The 5,817-nt window shown below is 55.9% G+C and overlaps 1 long non-coding RNA gene across 3 annotated transcripts; it reads right to left on the reverse strand.

The window, feature by feature from the left end:
* Window positions 1-1,265: 1,265 nt before the first annotated feature.
* On the reverse strand, window positions 1,266-4,736 carry LOC129152163 (uncharacterized). Of its 3 annotated transcripts, XR_008558898.1 has the most exons (4): window positions 4,683-4,736; window positions 2,303-2,450; window positions 1,820-2,186; window positions 1,266-1,327 (listed from the first exon to the last, which is right to left on the reverse strand). It is a non-coding gene; the product is annotated as an uncharacterized LOC129152163 (long non-coding RNA). The 3 variants fall into 3 exon arrangements; XR_008558896.1 differs by lacking the exon at window positions 1,266-1,327 and having other exon boundaries at window positions 1,546-2,186; XR_008558897.1 differs by lacking the exons at window positions 1,266-1,327; window positions 4,683-4,736 and adding an exon at window positions 3,079-3,184 and having other exon boundaries at window positions 1,546-2,186.
* Between the last annotated feature and the right edge of the window lie 1,081 nt (window positions 4,737-5,817).

The raw sequence follows: 5,817 nt of genomic DNA on the forward strand, positions 1-5,817 counted from the left end.
CACACACACACACTACACACACACTACATACACACTACACACACACACACTACACACACTACACACAAACTACACACACTAGACACACACTCTACACACACACACTACACACATACACACTATACACACACTACACACACACACATACACACACACTACACACATACACACACTACACACACACTACACACACACACACTACACACACTACACACACACCACACACACTACACACACTACACACACACTACACACACACACACACACACACACACACACTCACACACACACACATACACACACACACACACACTACACACACCTCTATCTGGACCTCTCTTCCTTCCATCCTACCCCACCCTCCCTCCGCTAAGGGTGATCTGTATCTTCGTAGATGTTACTTTTTCCAACAAGCTTCCCTGTCACACCTCCTCCCCAATATTACAGATGAAAAAACCAAGATTCAGAAAGGTTCGGCTACTGCTTCAAGGTCACACAACCAAGACCTCATGTCTGAAGCCCCAGGAATCTTTTGCTGTGGTAAATAACATCCATTTATCGATTAATTAACCAATCGATGGGGAGAAGGGAGGCCTGCATCTCCCGGTCCACAATTCTATACATGCGGATCTCATCTTTCCACCAAAGCCTTGCTAGGTGACTCCTTCTAGGTGATGAAGCGATGTAACCGAATGACACAGAAGAGTCCATGTCCGAGACACGTGGACGAGGCCAGCCTCACTGTGTGTAGAGTTTTGATTCCAGCAGTGCCCCCGTAGGCTCATGCACATGGCCCAAAAGGCAGTTTTAGGAAACATCTTCACTCCAGGTCCCACCCCCTGGAAAAGAAGGCACAAGCCTTACGGTCAACCACAAAACACACAACGCTGAGCTACTATTCCAGCCACTCACCCGGACTTGGGAGGGGACGGAGAGGTCCTGCCCACATGGCCTTATTTCCCTCTCCCTTCCCCCGTGAGACAGACTGGCCACACCAGGGATTCAGCCACAACCTGGGCTCCGTATGCATGGAATGGTCTCCCCCAGATATCGACACAACTGCTTCCTCGGGTTTCTGCTCAAATGCTGCTTCTCCAGAGAGACCTTCCCTGATCAAACCAACACTGCCTCCATCCAGTCCCTCTGGATCCCCTCGCCCAGCTTCATTTTCTTCATTACACCGATCACACCCCAACATCATAAATTAGATTTAGTTGTCTGCTGTCCATCTCTGCCACTGGGGTGTAAACACCACAAGGGAGGACCACAGTTGGTTTTCTTGACTGTTGTGTGGCCCAGTGCCAGAGCCCTCCCTCCATAAATGATTCTGTAACAGACGAAGTAAACAAGCTGAGTGGCTAAAGCACGTGTATAGATATGACTTTAACTACAGTCCTCAGTCTTGTTTTTTTTTAATTATTAAAAAGTGTTTTCATATCTAAATGGACAATTTTAACTAAAGTGAAGAAGAAAGAAAAGCTTATCTCCAAACCCCACTCCACCCACCACACTGGTGATGCCCCACGCAGAAAGTTAAACTGACTCAGTGAATCAGAATCACATATAAAAACATTTCACTTTCACTCGAGTTTCAATCTGTACATGCAAGGTGATATGAATCAGACAATATTTGTACAAACCACCAGGATAATGGGTCCAAGGGTTACATTTTTTTAATATAGCTAGAGCCACAATGAATAGATTGATTAAAGAATGATTCAGAAAACCCAGGAGAAGAACAAAAGAGTGAAAGAAACAGCCACACCCTCCGTTCCCGGATCCGCACTCACCCCCACTGCCCAATGCAGTTACAAGTTACCTGAACAACAGAACTTGCCCTTGAAGATCCCTAAACTACAGCAGTTTTCTCTTGATGCCTGAGGCCCCTTCTGATGACATAGGACTCAGTAGCACCCAGAGAGCTCAAGAACCTCTGTGATGGCACAGAAGCGGAGGCAGCTCGCCAGGATGGGCAGTGATGGAGGACGGTGATCGGGCTGCAGAGCAGACCAGGACTGGAGGGGTAGCGTGCAGAAACCTGGAGGCCACCTCTCATCCTCGTCAGGGCGGACACAGGGACTATCTCTGGTCCTTTGCATCCCACATCTTTCCTCCAGTGGAATGGGCTGTCCTGGGAGGCAGTGGTTTCACTGTCACTGGAGGATTCAAGCTCCAGTTAGCAATAACTGGGAAGAAAAGTTGCAGAGGTGGTTTAAGCACAGGTTGAACTAGATGTTAAAGGTCACTTTTAGCCCAGAGCTCCTGACTAATGGCCAGTTCCTTTGCATTTCACTGCTCTTACCAGTTCCCAGTCGCACCTCATTTCACTCAGTGGATGCCCATTCATTCTGTCACTCTGGGGACATTTACTGAGCATCGACTGTGTGCCAGAGGCCAGAGTTCAGGGGTAAACAGGGCAACACTTCTGCCCTCTTGGATTCTGCATTCTCCTGGGTGGAAGCAGACAATAAAACCATAAATAGACACACGAGTAAGACCATTTCAGGTAAGCTCTGTGAAAAAAATGCAATGAGAGAAGGTGACAGAAACAAATGGGGGAAGGGACTGCTTTGGACAGAGGCGCCATCGGAGCGGAAGGGCAGGAAAGTGCCAGACATGAGAAGTGGCGGAAGAGTGTGCTCAGCAGAGGGAAGAGCGTGTGCAAAGGCCCTGAAGAGTCTCCTGACAGCTTGAGCTCAAATTTTCATAAACTGCCTTCCAGCCTAAAGGCCCACCATAGGCCAACATCCCCTACCCCCACGCCCTGCCTCCTCCTTTCCTCAACACGCTTCTTTATCAGATTTCCTCAGGTCAAGCTAGATCTGAATTGTCCACTGGAAGCTGTGCTCTGAGCGAGGGCACGAAGGAACACGTGTGCACCTCCATGTCCAGGAGGCAGAGGTAATACCGACATCTTGACTCCCTAAAATTGTGGGCCTGTCCTGTCCAGGGGGTGAGAACAAACATCTCCGCATCAGCAGTTCAGGGTCCACTTTTGGGGGTGCGCTGGCATTTTGCAGAATATGATGAAAAGGGACCCCTCTGGAAAAACATACACCCGTGCTTCAAGCCCCTCACCTGCATTTCAGGAGGTCCCTGGACCCCCAGGTTCAGAACTCCTTTCTGTGGTCACCACTGCGGTAAGAACCTGAGCTGGTGCCGCCCAGGGAAACTGATGAGGGGGACAATCTGCTGGAGGTGAAAGAATGGGGGGGCTGGGGACAAGATCAGGCCCTTGAGCACCGAAATAGACTCCTACACGCACAGAGACTAGAGAATGTCAGACTGTCCGGGGGCCCAAGCCTACAGGAATTCAAGTGCAACTTTATCCACTCCACCCCAGAGAGGCAAACATCCAGTTACACCCCAGAGCTTCCAGAGGAGGTAAGAGACCCCATTTCTCTTGACAAAGGCCATCTCTAACCGCACATTCTGGGAAACCTTTTGCACAAGGCTGGTGAACCATACCAACGGCTACTGCCAAGCCCCGTGTTTCAGGGCTGAAGGGGACACCACAGCTCCTGTCTGAAGAATGCAGCTCCTCCATGGGAGAAGGGGAAGGCGCAAAAGCTTGCTCACCCTCCTCACTGGGGAGCTAGGGGTGAGCATGCCCTGTCGCACAGGTGTCAGCCGTAACAATAAGAGCAGCTCACACAGGGAGAACTTACCTCCTACCGGGCACAACTTTAGGAACTTGGACCTTCCACAGCCCTTTGCCGTTTGTATTACCATCATCCCCATTTCACAGATGAGGAAACCGAGGCACAGGTAGGTGAAGTAATTTGCCCAAGATTACACAGCTAAGACAAAAACGTGGCACGGCTCTTCACCTGCACACCCTGGCAAAGAAAGCGACTGCACCTGGGTGGTGCCTCGCGTTCTTAAAGACAAGTGTCTGCCGGTGCGTCCGTCCGTCCGTCCGTCCAGGCATTGAGTGAAGCAAGCGTCCTCTAGGAACACGCCGCTCCGCTCAGCAGCGGTCCGGTCCGGCCCGGGCCTGGGCCGCGGAGAAAGCCCGGGCAGCTCCTCCTCGTGCCAAAGCCCAAGGGAACGCCTTTCCGCCCCGGTCAGTCCGCTTCACGCTCAGAAAACGCTCGCCCTCCCCGGCCGCGGGGCGCGGAGGTTCACCTTACCCCTGGGTGTCCGCCGCCCTCGCTGGGGTCTCGGGATCGTCGGGCCGCGCAGTTTGAAAGATGCAGCCCGGCCCCCGGGGGGCCCGGCCCCGCGGCGCCGCCCGGTTCCCCGCGCGCAGTGACCAGTGGCCTTGCGAGCCGCGACCCGCAGCGCCCAGCGCGACGCTGAGCGCGGGCGCCCCGCCGAGGCCGGGAGGCGCCGGGAGGGGGGCTGCGTCCCGAGACAGGTGGCGACTCGCTCCCGGAAGTGGCGCCGGGAACTGGCGTCCAGGAGCTCCAGAGCCAAAGGGACGCCAGTCAGGGTCTCGGCGGGGCGCCGCCCAGGGCACCTGCGAGGCTCCCGGTCCCCCCGCCGGGGAGCGAGCAGAGCCCGCCGCGGGCGCCGAGACCCACGCGAGCGCTGGGAGGTGAGGGCGGGGGTCCAGCTCCGGGGCTGAGAGTCAGGCAGGGGAGGAGCCAGCCCGACTGTCCGCTCCGGGGTGTCTAGCGGGGTGTCCAGCCGGGAGGTCCCGGAGGACGGGTGGGGTCCCGCTCACCTCCTGCACTCACCTCGGCGCGGGGGCAGCTCGGCCCTCGGGGCTGGAGGGCGCACCGCGGCGGCGCTGGTGGCGGCGGCTGCGGGGGCGGCACCCCGGGGCGGGGCCGGGGCTGGCGGCCCTGCGGGCCACGTGGGCGGGAGGCGGGCCCAGGACCCCCGCGGAGGCCGCAACTGGGTGGCCGGGGACCCCGACGCAGTCGCGCCGGGCCCCCGCTGGGCACTCCCTCCTCGCCACGTCCCGCCCGCTCCCGGGAAGGCTAGGAAGGGAGGAGGGAGGACGGGCGATCTGGCCCCCGGGGCATCCCCCGCCACCTAAGCCAGACTCCGGAGGAATGTACCCCACCGGCTCCCGCTCCCCGGCCTAGAAGGCGCCGCGCAAACCGGCTCCTGGGACAGGTATGGGAGCGGGAGGGGACACCCGCGCCAACAGCAGCGGCGGCTGCCCAATCCGCGAGTGCGGGCGCCCTGCCCGCGCCGCCGGGCTGACTCGGAGCGTGCCGGGTCTTGCCCAAGCCCCACTTTCCTGACCGGGGGGTGGAGAGTGCGGACGGGCCACCAGCTGCGCGGGTTTGTGCGCGGGCGCTGAGCCTGACAGAGCTGCAGCCAGACGTGGCGTGGGTCAGCCGTGGGGAAATAAACGTGGGAATCTAAGTAAAACTTTTTTAAAAATATATTGTATTGATTTTTTACAGAGAGGAAGGGAGAGAGATAGAGAGCCCGAAACATCCATGAAAGAGAAACATCGATCAGCTGCCTCCTGCACACCCCCCACTGGGGATGTGCCCACAACCAAGGTACATGCCCTTGACCGGAATGAACCTGGGACCTTTCAGTCCGCAGGCCAACGCTCTATCCACTGAGCCAAACCGGTTTCGGCTAAGTAAAACTTTTTTAAAAATATATAGAATTTACTTATTTCTTAGAGGAAGGAAGAGGGAGAGATAGAAACATCAGTGATGAGAGAAAATCATTGATCGGCTGCCTCCTGCACGCCCCCCACTGGGTGGGGATCCAGCTACAACCACCGGGCATGTGCCCTGACCAGAATCAAACCTTGACCTCCTGGTTCATAGGTGAACACTCAACCACTGAGCCACGCCAGACAGGCTAAAGAAAACTTTTTCATTCATTCATTCACTCATTCAT

This window comes from Eptesicus fuscus, chromosome 18, assembly GCF_027574615.1.
Source record: "Eptesicus fuscus isolate TK198812 chromosome 18, DD_ASM_mEF_20220401, whole genome shotgun sequence".
In the NCBI taxonomy this organism is placed as follows: Eukaryota; Metazoa; Chordata; class Mammalia; order Chiroptera; family Vespertilionidae; genus Eptesicus; species Eptesicus fuscus.